Here is a 21,131-nt window from a genome sequence, read left to right on the forward strand (position 1 = left end):
TCCAGATATTTTCTTTCTTTCTTTCAATGGTCCCCAACCTTTTGGGGCTGCCGGGCACCCAGGGGGCGGGCCACCCATACGGCACATGTGCCCGGTGCTGGCGCCACCCATGCACTGCACTCCCAGTGCCGGCGCTGCTCCTGTGCTGCGCGCCCAGGGGTGGGGCTGCCCATATGCTGTGTGCCAGGGCCAGAACAGCCCATGTGCCGCATGCCCGGAGGTGGGGCCGCCACTGCCCGTGTGCTGCATGCCCGGGGCCGGCACCACTCCTGTGCTGCACGCCCAGGGGCCGGCACCACCCATATGCCGTGCGCCTGGGGCCAGTACAGCCCTTGCGCTGCGCACCCGGGGACGGGGCTGCCCAAACGCCACTTGCCCGGGTTGGGCACTGCCCGTGTGCTGCACGCCTGGGACCGGTGCTGCTCCTGTGCCGCATGCCCACAGCCGGGGCCGCCCCTGTGCCACGCACCCGGGGCCGGCACAGCCCTTGCACCGCACATCTGGGGGCAGAGCCACCCAAACGCTGCGCACCCAGGGGCGGGGCCGCCCATGTGCTACATACCCAGGGCCGACACTGCCCATCCGCCACGCGCCCAGGGGCAGAGGTGGCCCCGTTCACTTGGCGGGCACACAGAAATGGCCCAGCGGGCGCCATGGCGCCTGCAGACAGCACGTTGGGGACCACTGTTTCAAATGCTGAGCTGTCCAGAGGCCAATTGGATTTAGCTTTGACACCTGGAAAAAGCAAAGTAGCAAATCCCCATGTCCCTCTCAGGAGCTGCTGTATCACGAAGCTGACAGCCTGGCACAGGCTGTACGTTAATGCCCTGTTTTCTTTACTTAACACTGTTATGGTTTTGTCTCTGCTTTTCAAGCGTTTTATTTTTATCTTGGTCAGAAAAGGAATGTGTGTGCCGCTGCGAGAGACCAAGAAGGAGAGAGAGCGACCAAGAAACTGTTCACTTCGTTGCTGTACAAATAATGTCTTGGCATGAAACCTGTAGCTCTGTAGATAAAGACTGGCTATTGAAACATTTTTAACTTTGGGTTCTTTAAATAAGCAGCCCCAAAACAAGGAAGTAGTCTGACAAAATTAGCAGCTCCCAAGTGCTACAGAAATCCTCTAAGGGCTGCTTGTTTATTGAAGGGAACTTTAAAGGATTTGTTTTTAAAAGCATTATTTTATTAGCAGCTGCATGTGTCAACAACTCAATGCATTTAGGAGTCCGGATTAGCCAAAGTTTTAGGTGTTGGCAGATGTGCTACAATGGAAGGGAAATACCAATGGAATAACATTAAATATGATCCAATCCCTGATGATTCACTGGATGTGTTAAAGTTTCCTTTCAGGCCATGTAAGTAATGCAGTGACAGAGTGCAGAATGCGAGTGACTCAGCTTTGCAAGGCAAAGAGAGGATGTCAGAATTACTCACTGGGCCAGCAGGAATCACATATAGCCATAGGCCAGGCAACAGCAGAGGGGAGCTGATCTTGTCTCCTTAAAGAGCTGAGTCTGCTGGTTCTCTGCTATCAAAGAAGGACCTTATTTTAGCTGTCGAACCAGAACTCGCAGCACAGGCCTCTCTTTCTTCCTTCATTTCCATTTGCAGTGATTAGTATCAGGTTAAACGTGCAGCTGCATTTTCAACCCCAGTTCGGATGGGGAAGCCTTCGAAACACCCACCAGGCCCACCTGCATACCTAGGAGGAGCTCAGCATCAACACCCACTGAAGCCAAAGGGAGCTCAGGGTGGGCAGTAGCCTTTGGGAGGTGCTCTGCAGCATGCAGAATAAAACCCTTCCCAGGCTCACTTACCTTATTTTTGCATAAGAGCAGGCACCTTTCTTCTAGTGCAGCGGTTCTCAAACTTTTTGGCCCGCAGCCCACCTGCTCCATACAAAACTTTCCGTGGACCATCAGCCAACCACCCATGACAACAGAATGGCTGCAGGAGAGAATGTGGATGTGGGGTCTGGCCAGGACATAGGGTGCTGGAGCAGGCTGAGGGTGGGAGGTCGGGGGCGGGAGAAAGGGACTGGGGGCGTCTTGGCATGAGGGGATTTTACGAAGGCGATGGGGGTCATTTACCTGGCGCCACACCCTCCACTGCTCCTATTGGCTGTAATTCTGGCCAATGGAAGCAACAGGGAAAGCCTCTAGGAGAGCAGTTTCCTTTGCTGCTGTTCTCCCAGCTGAGGGGAAGAGGAGCAGCTGTGTATGGAGCCACTTCCTTCCCCCACAAGCCGGATCCAGCCTGTGAGCCCATTCCCTCTCCCTGCAGCAGGAAGTTGGCACTGGCACTCCAACCTCGCAGGGGTGAGTCCCAAGCCTGCGGTCCACCTGCAAGACTGTCGTGGACCACTAGTGGTCTCTGCGGACCACACTTTGAGAACCACTGTTCTAGTGCTGTCGTCTTAGTGGTCAAATTGGTCGGTGCAGGAGCATGATACTAATGTCATCGCACCACCATTGTTTGGCATTGGGGCACCAACACAGGCCTCTCCAAGTTTAGTAAAGCACTGATTCCGGTGGCCAGTAGCAGTAGTAGACATTCATCCACTCTGTGGACTGGCCACTAGAGGTGAGACACTACGCACTAAACGTGCCTGTTCTACTACCAAAACTCTGCCTCTTGAGCATCTTATGGTAGGAGGCATAGAAAATTTTCCCCTGAATTGGAAGTGTGAATGTTGGGTCATAGACAAGTGGTGCCCACAGAGGGAGGAGGTGCTGGGAGGGTCACCCAGGGCAACAAGGAAGCACCCCGTTTAGCAATTAACATTTTGTGAGGGATACGGCATATTGGGGTGCATTAGTAGGCGCATTGCCAGCAGATCTAAAAAAGTGATTATTTCCCTTGATTTGGCACTGGTGAGGGCATATCTGGAATATTGCATCTAATTCTGCCCCTCCCCCCATTACAGAAAGGATGTGGACCCATCTAGACTACAAAAATCTATCGGAAAAAGATATGCAAATTGCAAAATGCAATTTGCGTATCTTTTTCCTCTTTTCTTCCGAAAAAGGCTTTTCCGTCAATTGGTCTACACTGGGCCAATTGTCAGAAAAGAAGCCTCTTTCAGAACATCCCTTCTTCCTTGGTGAATGAGGTTTACAGGGATGCCGAAAAAATGTGTCTGCTTTTCCAATTTTTTTTCGGAAAAGCAGACACATTCCTCGAATGCAGCAGAGCTTTTCCGGGATACCTCTGGAAGTCCAGTGGAGGGCAACAAAAATGATTAAGGGGTTGGAGCACATGACTTACGAGGAGAGGCTGAGGGATCTGGGCTTATTTAGTCTTCAGAAGAGAAGAGTGAAGGGGGATTTGATAGCAGCCTTCAGCTACTTAACGGGGAGTTCCAAAGAGGATGGAGAAAGGCTGTTCACAGTAGTGATGGATGACAGAACAAGGAGCAGTGGTCTCAAGTTGCAGTGGGGGAGGTCTAGGTTGGATATTAGGAAAAACTATTTCCCTAGGAGGGTGGTGAAGCACTGGAATGGGTTACCTAGGGAGGTGGTGGAATCTCCATCCCTAGAGGCTTTTAAGTCCCAGCTTGACAAAGCCCTGGCTGGGATGGTTTAGATGGGATTGATCCAGCTTTTAGCAAGGGTTTGGACTCAATGACCTCCCGAGGTCTTTTCCAACCCTGTGATTCTATGATACAGGGAGGTGGTGTCACTAACTCCTAAGTGATACCACAAGTCACCAAGGGAGGCTATGGGGGAGGCGGGGGGAATGGATGAGAGAAGACTGGAATATAGAGCTTTGTGGCATCTTCTGCTGTCTGACTCCAAAAGCAGCTGAGGCCTGGATGAGATTGTCATGGCAAGGGCTCCCTGACGGCTGGTGAACGAAGCAGTTTGGTGAACGAAGTGTCTGGAGCGGTAGGCCTCAGCCTTGTCACCAAAGAGCTTGGGGGCAAAGGGTGGCAGAGGTCTCCTATGAGGGAAATGAGATTTTAGTTCTTAATGGAAAAGCTAGAGATCAACGCCATTATAAGTGCATTTTAGAGAGGCTATCTATCAAAACACAGCCCGGCATTGTTAATGGCCGGGTAGCTTGGAGCATACGCTGCCCTCAGCTTCATTAAAGGACACCAAGTGAGAAACTTGCTAATTTGCCAGAAGCAACATGTGCCTCCACCCTGGAATATTAATTACACTGCCACCTCAGGCCATTCATTTTAACTCAGCCTGGCTGATAACTTCTTCCCTAGTAGAAATGTGGTTATGGACTAGGCATAGCCAACAGGTAAGACCATGGGCCAAGACTTTTGAACGAACCCTAGTCTTTTTATTTATTTATTATCATTATTATTTTTGTTGTGGTTTTTTTCCTTTGGACTTTGAGTAAACTTGGACCCAAAAAATTGGACCTTAACAAAAAGGAATCAAAGCAGACGGTGAAGAGCTTCAAAAAGATCTCACCAAACTAAGGGTACGTCTAGACTACATGCCTCTGTCGCCAGAGGCATGTAGATTAGGCTACCCGACAGAGTAAAATGAAGCAGCGATTTAAATAATCGCCGCTTCATTTAAATTTACATGGCTGCCGCTTTGAGCCGACAAACAGCTGATCAGCTGTTTGTCGGCTCAGCGCGATAGTCTGGACGCTCCCCTGCCGACATCAAAGGGAGCTGTCGACAACCCAGGTATGCCTCATCCCAGGAGGCATACCTGGGTTGTCGACAGCTCCCTTTGATGTCGGCAGGGGAGCGTCCAGACTATCGCGCTGAGCCGACAAACAGCTGATCAGCTGTTTGTCGGCTCAAAGCGGCAGCCATGTAAATTTAAATGAAGCGGCGATTATTTAAATCGCCGCTTCATTTTACTCTGTCGGGTAGCCTAATCTACATGCCTCTGGCGACAGAGGCATGTAGTCTTGACGTACCCTAAGTAATTGGGCAACAAAATGGCAAATCAAATGTAATGTTGATAAATGTAAAGTAATGCACATTGGAAAAAGTAATCCCAACTATATATACAATACAATGGAGACTAATTTGGCTACAACTACTCAAGAGAGAGATCTTGGAGTATTTGTGGATAGTTCTCTGAAGACTTCCACTCAGTATGCAGTGGTAATCAAAAAAGCAAATAGAACGTTAGGAGTCATTAAGAAATGGATAGAGAATAAGACAGAAAATGTCTTATTGCCTCTACATAAAACCATGGTAAGCCCACATCTTGAATACTGTGCACAGACGTGGTCGCCTCATCTCAAAAAAGATATATTGGCATTGGAAAAGGTTCAGCATAGAGCAACAAAAATGATTAGGGGGTTGAAACGGGTCCCATATGAAGAGAGATTAAAAAGACTTGAACTTTTCAGTTTAGAAAAGAGGAGACTAGGGAGGGGATATGTTAGAGGTCTATAAAATCATGATTGGTTTGGAAAAAGTGAAGAAGGAAAAGTTATTTACTTATTCCCACAATATAAGAACTAGGGGTCACCAAATGAAATTAATAGGCAGAAGATTTAAAACAAACAAAAGGAAGTTTTTCCTTCACTCAGAGCACAGTCAATCTATGGAACTCCTTGCCAGAGGATGTGGTGAAGGCTAGAACTTTAAGAGGATTCAAAAAAGAGCTAGATAGATTCATGGAGGTTAGGTCCATCAATGGCTATTCACCAGCATGAGTAGGAATGGTATCCCTAGCTTCTGTTTCTCTGGAGGTGGGTGGCAGGGGAGGGATCACGTGCGGATTACCTGTTGTGATTCTTCCTTCTGGGGCATCTGGCATTGGCCACTGTTGGCAGACAGGATACTGGGCTAGATGGACCTTTGGTCTGACCCAGTATGGCCGTTCTTATGTTCTTAATCGACTACCAGTTATGATGGATGTGAATGGTTAACCAGTAAGTGTCACCCATTAAGGGTGATGTTTACTGGCTGTGGTTAACCAATGGGGACTGGAGCAGCCCACCGCAGGCAGGGGGCTGCTCCAGCCTGGGGGCCTGCTGGGGGAGGGAGGGAGGGATGGAGGAGGACGGGGGTCCAACCCAGCTGGCGTAAGTCCCTGTCTGCAGCAGACCTGGGCTGGCTTGCTATGGGCAGAGGTGCTCCTGCCCATCCAGAGCAGCCGCTCCAACCCAGACATGGTGGGCAGGGAGACTGCTGCAAGCAGAGTGCCTCCCACCCCCATTTAAGCAGTGAATTGGTTAAACATAACTTTTAACCAGTTCACTACTTAAACATGATTTTACATCCCTACCAGTTAATAGATCACGCTTGAGGCTCATGCATCATCCTATCTTGCTGGACTGAGCATGTTCCATTAAAAGCTTCTTTTCCTTAACAGCACTGAGAGATGGATGCAACTGATGCACAAGTCTGTGATTGAGCCACAGTAGAAGAACCCCCATTTCCTCTCTGCCTATTGGCTGCGTCTAGACAGCTGGCAAGTTTTTCTGCAAAAGCAAACGCTTTTGCGGAAAAACTTGCCAGCTGTCTAGACTGGCCACTTGAATTTGCGCAAGAGCACTGGCAATCTCATGTAAGATTGTCAGTGTTCTTGCGCAAATACTATGATGCTCCCGCTCGGGAAAAAGCCCTCTTGCGCAAACGCTTTTGCACAAGAGGACCAGTGTAGACAGGTAAAAACTGTTTTGCACAAAAAAGCCCCGATGGTGAAAATGGCGATTGGGTCTTTCTTGCACAAAACCGCGTCCAGATTGGCATGGACGCTTTTCCGCAAAAAGTGGTTTTGCACAAAAGCGTCTGTGCCAATCTAGACGCTCTTTTCCACAAATGCTTTTAACGGAAAAACTTTTCCGGTAAAAGCATTTGCAGAAAATCATGCCAGTCTAGACACAGCCAGTGTTGAAGTCAGGTCTTAGGGCTGCCACAGAGCGGGAGAAAGGCAGCCGGAGGAGGGAAGGGAAAAAAGCCAACTCCTTTATCAAGGAGGAGTGGGCCAATTAGGATCAGCTGACAAGGAGCTGTCTCAGGCAGATTAGGGATCAACTCAGACTGGGCTGCCTTGAACCAATTAGGGCCAGCTGACTCAACTTTTGGCCTGCTGGAGACCTTTTAAAAGCCTCCCCTGCTGGGTGGTGGGGTGAGTGTGAGTTAGGAAGGAAAGCGCACAGGTACATGTGTACTTACAAGAAACAGGAGGGGAGCAGGGTGCTCCAGGAGGAGCAATGGAAGCTGCAGTGGGGGAGGTCTAGGTTGGATATTAGGAAAAACTATTTCCCTAGGAGGGAGGTGAAATACTGGGATGGGTTCCCTAGGGAGGTGGTGGAATCTCCATCCCTAGAGGTTTGTCCTGGTGTGACAAAGCCCTGGCTGGGATGATTTAGGTGGGATTGGTCCCCCTTTGGGCAGGGGGCTGGACTTGATGGCCTCCTGAGGTATCTTCCAGTCCTAGGATTCTATGAGAGGCTGGGCTCCCTTTGCTGCTCCCAGGGCCTGACTACTAGGCTAACCTACTTCTGAGGGAGGTCTGATTGCCCTTACTTGACAGACAAGGGGCTGTTTTGCCTGAGGCCTTTCTCACCGAGGGGAGAAGAGCAGAGTTCTGCAAGGGTGGCCCTTGCCACGCTTTGTAGATGGCCTCTCCCACCCTTATGTCTCAGCATAGCCATTCATGAGCAAGGCAAAGTGCTGCAATTCTCTCTTGTCAGATGAGTGAGGCTCCAGGAGATTAAGAGCCAGATTTTTTTTAAAAGCTCTCTAGATGCTTAAAAATGCCACTTAGTGGAACTTTCCAGAGCCTGTAGAGGCCTCACTTCCCCCTATCCTTTCTTCTTGCACTGGAAAAAAGCCCCACTTGCTTGCCCTCAGGGCGCACTCTTCATGTGGCTATCACCCATGCTGCTGCTGCTGCTCTTGGGCTCAGGAAGCAGGCCATGCTGGAAGGCTCTGTGTTCCATCTGTTGCTACCAGTGCCCAAAATTCAAACTAGGGGCTTTTGCAACCCTCACTATGTGCCTATCTGGATCTTCAGATGCCTAAATAGCTTAACTACTCTGGCCCTAAGTTACACAAGGAGGTGGTGGAGCTGGAAAATGAACCCGTCTTTTAAATCCCTAGCTAGCAAGTGAAACATAAGACTGCCTTTCTGCTCCACCAGGGAAGTGCTATGGGACCTTGGGCATGTTACTTATCCTCTCTGGGCCTCTGCTTTCCCATCTCAAAGTGAAGAGAGCAGCATTGCCCTAGCTCACAGGAGTGTTGTGAGGATAAATCTACACTAACAGACTGGAAGGCACTCAGGCACAAGGGCAGAGCAGTACCCTACCTAAATAATCTACCGTTTGTCATAGGCAGTTTCTGCAGGTGAATGAGTGAATGTCTTAAAGCAAGTGGTAGAAAGTGCTGTGCTGGAACAGAAGAGCAAGCTCCCCTCCTCCTCCTCCACTGCAAAATACTTTGAAATCTTGAAATAATTGGGCGTGTATGTGAAATGTGCCCTGGGGGATCTCAAACATGCATGGCCAGCACTGGGCCCAGCACCTCCTGACCTTGGCAGTGTTGCAGGAATTAGATTTTTGTTGTAAAAGAGCAATCTCTTCTTGACCGGCCCCATCGCTGCCGGAAACACAAAGCCGCCTTGTCTGCCAGGTGTCCCAGCCTTCTCTGAAGGCCTGGTTATTGCTGCCCTAACACGTGGTTTGGGCATTGCAAGAAAAACACAAACTCTGCATTAAAGGGGCAGTGCCCAGTGAATGAAAGTCACAAGCTGAATCCCCCCTCTGCCCCCCTGCAATTCAAGGCAATGGAGGAGACCCAAAAAAACCCAAATGCCTGCAAAAGCTGGTGTCTGCTGGGCCTCCCTCTACTCTTACTTGTGTAAAAGGGGAACAACTCTTAAGATGTCATCACAGACACTTCTAGTGAGCAGGGTTAGAAGCGACACTAGAATCAGGCCTGCAGAGGCTTGGTTAATTTGTGCATTGAATAAAGAAAGCATTTCTATTTGCATCAGGTCAGGGTGACATTTCCTTTCAAGAGCCTGGAGTCATGTCCCCGGGGTCCTACATTGACAGTCAATAGCTGGCATTTTCAATGGAAGCCCATTAAATTCTCTCCAGCCCTTAGGCGCCTCTCGTGGCTTGAAGCCGACTTTGCTTCCCAGCCCTCCTGTAACAGTTTTGCCTATCCTTTCCCCCATGTGCTGTTTGCTGGTTGTTAATAGCTCTCCTGCAGCAGATCTGAGTCATCTGGAGGGCTGAGACCAGCCTCCCTGCCTGGCCCGTTAACAGTCTCTGGCCCAGTTCTGCTCCCGGGATCAACGCTGATTTCAGTGGTGCTGGGGTGAGGGAGCGCAGAGCTCAGACATGTGGCCTTTCCTCCGGGGGAGAGGGGTGCGCAGCAGGGAGCAGCAGCAGTTCAGGCCTTGAGGAAAGGCCTGCGCTGCGATACCCAGCGTTGCTACTTTGCTAGCTGCTGGGTTTTCGAGCAGGCACTGTTGGTGCATTTAGGGTCAAATTCATCTGCAGTGCGGGGAGCCGTGGGGTAGGGGCTGGGGCCTTTGCACTGAGTTTACCCCAGCAGAGCTCACATTGGAATCTGGCCTGCAGACGACTTTATCCAAGGAAAAGAGAAACCCAACAGCATCCACGAATTTCCTGTGCGTCCTAATAGCAGCAACTGTCCAAAAGGCTCTGTCCCAGTATGCTGCCCTCTATCGAAGGGGCACACTGGAGCAGGCTGGTATGGAAGCTCTTTCATTCACCATGTTATGCAAAGCATCCATGGGGCTTTAGCATTTGCAGGGGCCGGAGCCTGAACTCTTGAAGCACTAATCACTGAACACAAGACCAGAGGAAATCTACAAGCACCCTGCATCCAACGTAGGCTGCTTCCATGAGAGTCACTAGCACAGATTCCGGCCCATGGATTTTAGCAGAAGCAGGATTGGGCCCTAAGAAATAGAAGTAGCAATTCTGGGACATGCTACAAATCAAAAAGCTAAGGAAAGGCAGTGTCTGTCTGGTGCACAGAGCATGTGTTAGGTGAATATTAATGATTCAAAACTCGTAATAAGGTAAGTGCCTCTGGATTCTTTGGCTGACTTTGGCAAGGGGCACTTTGCGAAGGATAAAACAATATTTTCTTTGCAGAGAGTTTTCCACCAGTAATAAAATATGCCCCAGAGGAGGCTGATAATGCTTGGTGATTGTTTTGGGGAACTGCTGGGGGTTAGAGATTTACACTGCTGAACTATATAAGCAAAACAACAGACTACTACAAAAGCCAGAATCTAGCATTTGCAAGTGCCTAATGCAAAAACAACCAGAGAGGCACCTGAGGTATGATTACTCTGTAACTCTGGGAAGAAGAAACTTTCTGTAAATGTCATATATTTTCTGTGCATATAAAATACCAAAACAATAAAAATTAGAAAAACAGCTGCATTGTATCAGCAACTAACACACTGAGACTGGTCACTGCTCAGAAATTCACAGCTTCCTTGGGATATCAGCAATAATTATTTATAGCCTACTATGTGCATAAATTAATCAAGAAAAAGTGAATGATTATAATGAATGAATAAAGTCACCACTAAGGGGAAGGGTGGAACACACTGCATCTTCCCACCTTGAAATACAAGATTTGGAATAGTGGGTGCATCATGATAGAACTGAGAGATATTTGTGTGTATAACGTAATGATTCCCTATTCTGTTCATTCCCTCTGGGGCACCTGGTACTGGCCATTGTCAGAAGACAGGATACTGGGTTAGATGGACTTTTGGTCTGAATTTATGGTCATTCTTATGTTCTTACTAGAAAACTTACCTGGTGTTGTCAGGTCAGGGAACTGGGGGCGTGCAGGAGTCAAGGCAGGGCAGGAGGCTGGGTGCGGGGTGTGTGTGGGTGTGCAAGAGTGAAGGTTGGGGGGTGAGGAGGGGCTCAGGGCAGGGGGTCCCATTGGGCATGGGCCTTTTTCCCCCTCTCAGTTCCCCAACTGACCACCAGGGGCCTTTTCTCTCTCCTTCCCCTCTGGCGCTGCTGTCATAGATCAGGAGTGGGGGGAAAGATTGGGGCAGGAGGGAAGGCTACTTATCTAGTGTGTTGGCAGGCAAGAAGGCTACTTATCTAGTGTGTTGGCAGCTGCCCCCAGTGGTCTCCCTGTAGTATAGCTCTTCCCGGTGGGCTCGCTGCCCCCAATGGCCACTCTCTGTATCGTGACCCCCTCACTCCCGTGCCCCTCCATTTCCGTGTTATTGAAAACAATCCCTTTCCAGTCCCTTCCCATTGTCCCGGCACAACCAAACCCCGACCTTGCTTTAAGTTAAGGTACGAGGAAGTTGCCTACCAAATTTGGTGGCCCGAGCTCTTACCTTTCAGGAGGAGTTTTTGAAAAACAGACTCACAGACAGAGAAACAGACAGATGCACAGATCTCTAAAATATTCAGAGAGAGACGCCGCATGAGGAGCTAGCCACAGACCCTGTCTAGGGGAGAGCTTATGACAGCAAGAAGAACCCTAGGCTTGTGAGTGGTGGCCCTCCATCACCTCCGTGGTCTGCAAGATTGTCATAACCAAGATGGTTTCCCAGGATGGGGCAGTTTTGTTAACTGCGCTTGCTTCCCTAGAGTTTGTCAGGTGTGTTGACAGAACCATAGCAGCACTTTGATTGGATGCAGAGGGAGCGCACGGCTCTCACAGTCTGTGTTGTGTGACCTCAGCATGCACCTCACTTCATGTGCCCTTGTTTTACGTGTGCGTCACTTTTGTAATACCGGTAGGAAAAGAACGACGCAGACAGAAACCAGCGAAATCTGGCAACCCTGCGCATGGGCAACAGAAAAAGAAAATGTCTCGTGGGCTACACATTGAACCCTAATGGGCCACAGGTTGCCCACTACTGGCTTATGATTCAAATAGCTAAAGAGTAGGAAGCAAAATAGAGGCACAGTCAGTTGAAGTAACAGGCACAAGGTCATACAGTAGCTCACAGGCAGAACTAGAACCCCTACCTGCTGCTACCCAGTCTGGTGCCTTAGCTACTAGCCCAGCCTCCCTCCCTCTCTTGTCCTTTTCTGCTCAGTTCTAAAGTGTGGACAGCACGTAGCTTCAGCAGAAAGCTCAACCAGACCAAGAAATGCCTTGATTAACGAACATGTTCTGGCAACTGTGCAAACAAATGCTTTTGTATGATTAATCCTTGTCTCCTTTGCCAGACACATGAATCCTTGCCTGGAATCGGTGCCTATGTGAGCTAAGAAATGAAAACATTTTCCCCTCACGTCTCACCTCACAATTGTCCGCTGCATGTTATGCTAGCTTGATGGTGCAGCCACATAACTCTTCCCATCCTTGTGTGCTATGAATGTTTATAACTCCTTCCCCTCCTTGTGGTACACACCATCCGTAAGACATACCATGTGTTCTGAGCTAGCAATGCCTCTCACAGGTTCCGCACTGAAGTTTAATTCCACAGTTAATCTATACACAAAAATGCACTTTAGGCATTGTAATGATAATATAATTGGAGAGCAGTACATAAGCAAAAACTGGTTGCCTAGAAATAGACAAATATTTGTTTTCAAGTAATTGTCAGTATTAAGGGATATCAATCATCCCTTTTTATTTATTTTTTTCCCATCTTTATCTGCTTTTCCTGTGTTTAAAGGCATTAGTTAGCAGATAGTAGGACCAATTCTGCTCTCTCTTAGGGTACATCTACACCACAGCGCTATTTCGGGATACTTCTGTAGCTATTCCGTGTCTTGACAGCATGCCTGTTATTTTGCAATATCTTTCGAAATAATGGGTACGCTATTCCAACGTCCCTGTAAACCTCGTTTCACGAGGATTAAGGGATATTTTGGAATAGCGATTTATTTTGAAATACACCCAAAATAAGCTACACAATTTGCATAGCTTATTTTGAGCTAAGGGTTCAATGTAGACACACCCTTTCAGCAAGGCAGCTTCAGTGACATAATTAGTGCTGACTCTGGATTCTCACCAGCTTCAGGGATTGCATGCAGAATTGGGACCACTGTGCATATAAATTTCTTTTAGCTTCAGATTGTAATAGCCTCACTTTAATCAAAAGCAAAATCAAGGTGAAATGCAGTTTATTTGGAATCAGTTAAAAAGCCTAGCAACTGCTGAATATAAAGTGGAATTTATAAATGCCCCTTTCATCCTTATCAAATTTACTACTGGATGCAGTTGTGTTTGTTAATAACAACGTCCTTTAAACCACATTGTGAAAATCCATTAGCAATAAAGGCTTTAAAATGTATAAGAGGCGGTGACAGGTGATTTATTGAGGGCTCACACTGTTAAAACAATATACACAGCTTGAGCATACTAGAGAGAGCTGTGATTAAACACAAACGGTGCATATATTCATAAATGTACCACTTATACAGTGCTTTCTTCTTGGCTCTGATCACCTAGATTAGCTAATTGTAACCCAAACTACAGTAGCCTGTCCCCAACTTATTCTATAAAGCTCAGTTCCTTGCCCACCTGCTGTGGGAACAGGAGGTTGAAGGTAATTTCTAAACTCCAAGCTCCTAAGAGGCATATTGCACCCCACAGCACTAGGCAGCTGTATTCCATTTTTTTAAAAGATGTGTCGTCCTTATAGTTAATGAAAGGCAAAGTATGAGCCACGGATTAACTGGGGCAGTGGGAGTGTGTGAGAGTCAATCACAGCTGGTGAATGAATGATGCAGCAGTTCTAGGCTGTCTGAGGCATTGTTGTTCTGCGCGGCAAATTAGAAGTAACCAAGCAGTCCATGAACGACAGCTCCTAGTCCCTCCTTCGGTGACTGATCTGCTCTCCTCCCTTATCTGAGCATTCCCCAAACCTATACAAATGCATAAACAGGCTGGTGCGTGGAAGCACAGGGCAAAGTGTTACAGTTCAGAAGCGAATACATAAAATGTTGCCCAATTAACTCCTGGGGGATACATTTAATACGTCATAGATGAATAGAGAAGCAGTGTTGGTTGAGGTAAAATCTTTTATTGGCATTGGAAAAGGTTCAGAAAAGGGCAACAAAATTTATTAGGGGTTTGGAACGGGTCCCATATGATGCACAGCTTAGAAAAGAGGAGACTAAGGGGGGATATGATAAAGGTCTATAAAATCATGACTAGTTTGGAAAAAGTGAATAAGGAAAAGTTATGTACCTAGTCTCACAATATAAGAACTAGGGATCACCAAATGAAATTAATAGGCAGCAGGTTTAAAACAAACAAAAGAAAGTTTTTCTTCACTCAGCACACAGTCAACCTGTGGAACTCCTTGCCAGGTGAACGTTAGAACTTTAACAGGGTTCAAGAAAGAGCTAGATAGATTCATGGAGGTTAGGTCCATCAATGGCTATTTGCCAGGATGGGTAGAAATTGTGTCCCTAGCCTCTGTTTCTCTGGAGGTGAGTGACAGAGGAGGAATCACGTGAGGTTTACCTGTTGTGATTCCTCCCTCTGGGGAATCTGGCATTGGCCACTGTTGGCAGACAAGATACTGGGCTGGATGGACCTTTGGTCTGACCCAGTATGGCCATTCTTATATTGGCCCAGCTTCTGTTGGGGAGAGAGTCAAACTGTCAAGCTTTTCCTCAGCTCTCTGTAGAACTTGAACACTTATTGGTTCTCTTTCCAACAGAAAAGATTTACCTCACCCATAACCGCTGATGGGGCAAGTGACCTGGAGCCTGATGATTCAAAAAGGACCAGGGCTCCCAGCCACTGCCACAGTAACTGGGCCTTTAAATTGCCACTGGAGCTCTGCGCCGCACACTCCAGGTGGCTCTGAGGTCTGTGGAGGGGCAGGCAGAGCTGAGGACTGCCTGCTTCTAGCCCTGCCCCTTCCAGGAGAGCAGAGCTGCCCCTCTCCAGGGGCTTAGGGTGGCTGTCAGCTCTTCTGACTTCACCCCCTCTTTTCTCTCTAATATCCTGGGACCAGCATGGCTACCCCAACACTGCAAAGCTAGAGGAGTAGACAGAGCTGTACTGTAGGATGACCAGCACTGAGTGGGCCTTCGTTACTCAGTTTATTAAAAGGATAAACTTAAAAAACAACAAATGGTCTGGAAGCACTTTATAGACTAACGAAACATGTAGATGGGATCATGAGCTTTCGTGGGCATAGCCCACTTCTTCAGATGACCGGAATTTTGAGTTTACGGTGTGCGGACCCAAAATAAACAGGGGAGAGGAGGAAAGGGGGGAAAAAGTAAGGGGGCGGGAAACAAGGAACAGAGGGCATGAAAATATCAAAGGGAAAAAGGAAAGGGTGGCAGAAGCAATTAGTAGCAGCCTGCATCTTCGGTAACGCACGCATAGGACTGATAGTTTTCTGTCCCAGCTGAGGCTGCATCTCTATGATTGTTTAATTCTTGAGGCCCCGGCACGGCTAGCCGGCAGCTACCGATGCTTACAGCTGAACAAGTGGAAATGCGATACATTTCCCAAAGAAAAAAACCTGCGTGCATGTTTCTACCCTGTAACATCTTCGTGGAAGGACTTGAACTACCTAACTCTCTAGGTAGCCATGACATGGTATGAAGGTTAGTGAATTGCTTGTCAGTGCTTAAGATGGTTGGTTCAATGTATCTCTCCAGATGAAAACTGTCCAGATAAATGCTGGCAGGACAATATTTGGCATCCCTCGGGAACCATCACTCTTGGATGGACTAGAACGCCCCTCACTTCAGTTCATTTTCTATCTCTCAGGGTACATCTAGACTACATGGCTCCGTCGACGGAGCCATGTAGATTTGTTGTTTTGGAAAAGGCAAATGAAGCCGCGATTTAAATGATCGCGGCTTCATTTACATTTACATGGCTGCCGCGCTGAGCCGACAAACAGCTGATCAGCTGTTTGTCGGCTCGCGCGCTAGTCTGAACGTTCCCCCTGTCGACATCAAAGCCCTTTGTCGGCAGCCCCGGTAAACCTCATTCCACGAGGAATAACGGGGCTGCTGACAAAGGGCTTTGATGTCGACAGGGGGAACATCCAGACTAGCGCGCGAGCCGACAAACAGCTAATCAGCTGTTTGTCGGCTCAGCTTAGCAGCCATGTAAATGTAAATGAAGCCGCGATCATTTAAATCGCGGCTTCATTTCCCTTTGCCTATGTGTCTAATCTACATGCCTCTGCCGACAGAGGCATGTAGTCTAGACACAGCCTCAGTTACTGCAGTGGCAGAAATGGGATATAGAGAGAAGCCAAGGGAAAAGGACTAGGGGTACACCAGTGAACAGGAGAGTGAGGCCTATAGGTAAGGAAAAGTGTTGGGACAGGTGAAGAGAAACAGGGACTGACGATACATTTAGGGCCCCTACTATTTATTCTCTTTGGGGGGGTGAAAGAGGGAGAGAGTGAATAAGAAATATTTTTCAAGAGGAGCCCTAAAAGGGTAAAGAAATGAAAATCAATCAAAGTGGAGAGAAATCTGAAGGAAAAGGGTTGATGTGAAAGAGAGGAAACCAGTAAGATGGAGGAGAAAGAAGGAAGAAGGACCAGCAAAGAGAACAACAGGAAACTTATGTGAGAGGCAGAGAGGGTGGAATACATTGAGGGAAAACATGAAGTGCAGGGGGGGATTAGGCAGAATATTGTGGGAAAAGATAAGGAAAGGGAGCCAACAAAAAATGGACACATGCCAGAGGCAGATCCCCATGGGGCTCAGCTCTGAAGTCAGTAGGTGGGAACTATTGCAAATAGGGTTGCCAGATGGTTTAACCAAAAATACCAAACCCCCCCCCCAAAAAAAAAACTCTGTTGAGAAAAAAAGGGGGAGATCAAAGTTGTTTAGCAAAAAAAAGGGGGGGGGGGAACCTCAACAGTTATTAAGCAAAAAAACAAAAACAAAAAACCAGCCTCTTTAAGAACCTTTGGGGCTTTTTTTTGCTGGCAGCCATCTTGTTTTCTTACTCTGTGCGGGACGAGAGCTCCCCTGTGGAACCAGGTAAGTGGGGAGGAGGGAGCATCCAGGAGGGGGCTGGGGGCTGGGGGCTGGGCCTGGTTGCTGATTGTGTGTAGGGTTGCCAGGTGTTTGGTATTTTCGCCTCGTGGCAGGGGGAAAAAAATCAGAAAATACCGGATTTTTTTTTTACTGGACACCTGGCAACCCTAGTTGTAAATGGGCAGAGGGGCCAACAGAACTGTCGGGCCCCCAGGCAAGAAGGGGATGGCTTGAGTGGAAGGGGTGGGACTGAGGGCTAGCCTCCCCCCGCCAGCTCTTCTGCGATGCCCAGGGCTCCAACCAAGACTGAAAGACCCTGGCTCTAGCTGCTGCTTCTGCTGCAGTAGCAGCAGCTGGGATCCCTAAGCCCTTTTGAATCACCAGGCCCTGGGGCAGTTGCCCCCTTTGCTCCCCTGTTAGTGGGTCTGGGTGTGAGTAATGTGCATTGAGTCAGACCCTAGCTTGTGTTAATGGGTGTGAGTGCACTTACGTCACTAGTGCTACCACTGCTTTTGCACGAGGTAAGGGAGGGTTTTCAAACTGAGCTGAAAATAACAAGTCAGCAACGAGTGGCCTGGTTTTCACAGGTGCTGAGCGAATCCTGCTTTTACTGATGCTTCAGGCATCTGCCAACACTTACAGTCTCTGACAGTCAGCCCGTGGCTCCCTTTCATGTACCTTGGGAAGAGCTGGCACTTTTTGCATTGCTAACCACAGCCTGTCTCACTCGTTCTCTCGCTCGTTCACATTGAGCGCAATGGTAGCAAGAAAGATCAAGCCAATCCATGGCAGTTTCAGTGGCTAAGCCAGTGAAACTGTCATCTGTTGGCTGCTTTCCAGACATCAGAGGTACAGTTTGTTTTGCTTTCTCCAATAGCCTGCTAAGATCCCTGATTTACATGTGTAAGTAAGACATGAGTAGGGGAAAGAGGCATCCGTTCTGCTGGCTGAAGGGAAGTGTTTGGCTTTTTGGCATGGCTTGTTTGGCTTGGCTCTTAGCACTCACTCACTGTTACTAGAGTAAGCAATAAAAATACATTGCATACTAAAAGCTATATTAAAACAACATGGCGCATGCAACACAAATCAAACAATGCAGAGGGTTCATTGTTCAGACTGCCATTCTATCCTTTGGTTATTACGTTGTACTTCTGTTTTATGGAACCAGCACTAGAAGCATTTAGATGGGTGAGCTTGTGGTTTAGGGCCTAGCCCTGTGGACCCCAATACCCAGATTCCAGTATTGGCTCCTTCCACAATTTGCTAAGTAGTTGGCTAGTCCAAGGTAGGGGAAGACTTTGGGTACAACTTGAAATTTCTTTCCAGAGTTTCTGAAAGCCCACAACCTGATGTTGAGTATTTCTTACAATCTGACACAAGCTTTGAAAAAGACCTAAAAATGCTTTGTATCTCCATTTCTCCATTTAGGTTAGTATTATAATATCCCCATCTTGCAAGAATATATGGAGGATTCATTCATTAATGTTTGCAGAGTTCTCTGAACTCTTCGGAGGGTTAGTGCTATAGAAGCATAAAGAATGACAGGTTGAACCTCTCTGGGCTCGGCCTCTCTTGTCTGGCAACATCTGTGGTCTGGCAGAGTTACATTAGGTTGGACAAAATGGATCTTAAAAGTAGCTCAAGCTGGTTTACAGCATAACCCCTGGACCATGTTTCTGTGACACACGCTAATGTGTCTCCCATCTCAGCAGTGGACATTTCTTAAATCTAGTTATTCGTATGGGTATCGCCCAGTAGGTGTACAAAGCACTGTACAATAGGCCGACTGCCATACAAGCCTAAAGCTGGAAGGCAGGAGCATGTTCTTATCTGACAATACAGAGCAATGGGTCGTTTTTAGAGCTGGTATAAACTGTGGCTCTCAAGCCTTTTGATCTCCGTTTTTTTGGCATGCAGCAGTCTACTGTTCAGAGCCATTGACAACATCATGCATGAGATGGGGAAGGAGATCAGTAATGAGGGTAAAGGAGGACTAGTAATGGAGAGTCATGCTCTAAAATGACTACATTCGGCACCTTTCTTCCAGTCTAGGCGGAAGCCAAAAATAGAATGGCCATAGGCACTAAACTCATGACTCCACGTTCAAACCGTGATAGACTTACTCACCTGAGTAATGTACCTTTATGCCTGTGTATCCATTCTAACTAGGCACATTTCTGTTCTTCCCCTGCTTGCTCACGCTTTAATTTGGGAGCTGTGGTTTTTGCCACGCACTTTCTTTGCAAAGCCAAGTCCAGTGTTGGGCAACCTGTGGCCCGTGGTCCACATGGGGCCCATCAGGGTTCTTTGTGTGGCCCGTGAGACATTTTGTTTACCGTTACCCATGCAGGGTTGCCAGATTCTGCTGGTTTTCATCCGCGTAGGTTTTTCCCTAATGCGATTACTAAAGTGGCACGCACATACAGCAAGGGCACGTGACATGAAGTACATGTTGACTGCACACCACATCGACTGTGAGAGCTGTGTGCACCCTCTGCATCCAATCAAAGTACTGCTGCAGTTCAATCGGCACAGCCTGTCAATTCTAGGTACACAAGTGCAATTAGAAAACCCTAGCCTATCTTAGGGGACCATCTTAGTTATGACAATCTTTTGGCCCACTGAGATGAAGGAGGGCCACTCACGCGGCTCATTCATTAGCTTAGGCTGCCCATGTCTGGCCAAGTCCCATTTACAATAGCCTTTCTTTAATCTGGGTCCCCAATTCACGTCACTCATAGTTAGTCTATTGGCTAAGTGTTCGGATTCACAGGACTTGGCTTTGTCGCCTAGCTCTGTAATGTAATGGCCCATGGTCTCACCTGGCAGCTGGCTTTTTTAGAAATGTTTCTTCTCCAAGTGTCATTTATGTGTGGATCAAAATATGCTTTGAATTTCTGACTAGCTGTCTCTTGGCGTGATGTGGACCTTCCATGCTGGGATGCAACTCTGCAGGGCTTTTGCACAGCCACATGTAGCAGTGGGAACTATTCCCTCTTGGTATTGTCTTTGCATTTCTTCTGTGGGGCATCTGAAACTCACAAGCTATGCGGCAGATTGGTTGGGCCAAAGGTGAGCTGAGATGTCCCCCCACCCACTAAGCTCAGTTTGTTTTGTTACTCCTTTCCCCACCCACCTCCACTCCCATGCCTGTTATGTCCATTCTTGGCTCCTGACATCTAGCTCTCTGGGACAAAAACTATCTCTGTTGTTTGTCTGTGCAGCACAACAGGGTCCTGTCCTTGTTTGGGGTTCTTAATCACTTCCATAATACAAATAGTCAAAGAATGTGACATGGCAGTGACATATAAAACCCCGCAGAAGTGTGAAGTATTTTGGAGAATGTGACTCAAACGCCAATTGCGCCGAAGCAGAAGAAGCCAATGAAATGGGTACTTCAGCTCATTCATTGTTATAATTCAGAGACGTAACTTTAGGAAAGCAGGGTCAATTACTGGAACTGGATCACTAGTTTGAACAAGGTCAGAATGTTCCTTTGATTGCTCTGTGTGTGCGCGCACATGTGTGCAAATCAAGTCACGATGGAACAGCAAACCTCACAGAGAGGAATGAATTTATGTACTCATGACCTCTAACAAGTATAGCAATTGTTTCCTACATTCTGAGAGATCGAGAAGGAGCTATAATGTGATAATTATAGGGAAACCTTCCTAAATGTATATTTCTGATGCATCAGCAAAAACCCAGCAGGTCCCTCCAGCTGGCAGGGGAACATGTGAGTTAATCCCAAGATTCAAATCTGGCCACGCACATCAGCTTGTGCAGCTGTGCAGACTTAAGCAACTTGCAAGTATGAGGAGGAAAGAGAGCAGAGAAGCAGCAACAAAACTATTTCTGCAGTGCCTTGCTCATGTATTCATGAACTTCCTGTTTCCTGTATTAAACCCATCTTCCAGATGGTTAAACTGAGGCACAGAGCGTCTACAGTAAAATTATGCCATTAATTCAGGGTGCATCGATATTTGAGTCCCCAGTGTGAGGCAAGATGGGCCCAATTTGCACAATGCTAAGCTCCCGCAGATCTCGTGAGAAGAAATTATTCCTCCGCTCTATTCCTTTGCACTAAAGTAGCACACAGAGATCCTAGCAAGGCTCAGGACTCCATTGTGCTAGTTGCCAAACAAACACCATAAGGCAGCTCCTGCCTCAAAGAACTAAAACGCTCTGAAAGGCGCCTCAGTTTCTCCATCTGTGAAAGGGCTTTAATGACCCCC

The 21,131-nt window shown here is 47.8% G+C and overlaps 1 long non-coding RNA gene across 5 annotated transcripts in view; it reads left to right on the top strand.

The window, feature by feature from the left end:
• LOC112546137 (uncharacterized) overlaps positions 1 to 21,131 on the top strand; it is a 273,950-nt gene that overhangs the window by 34,625 nt on the left and 218,194 nt on the right. Inside the window, exon 3 of one of the 5 annotated variants that reach the window (XR_012896886.1) lies at positions 899 to 2,023. The exons of the other annotated variants lie outside the window; for them this stretch is intronic. This is a non-coding gene — a long non-coding RNA (uncharacterized LOC112546137). Of the gene's footprint in view, positions 1 to 898; positions 2,024 to 21,131 lie in introns of those variants that run through there. 5 annotated transcript variants of the gene reach the window in all.

Source organism: Pelodiscus sinensis, chromosome 20, assembly GCF_049634645.1.
Source record: "Pelodiscus sinensis isolate JC-2024 chromosome 20, ASM4963464v1, whole genome shotgun sequence".
Classification (NCBI taxonomy): Eukaryota; Metazoa; Chordata; order Testudines; family Trionychidae; genus Pelodiscus; species Pelodiscus sinensis.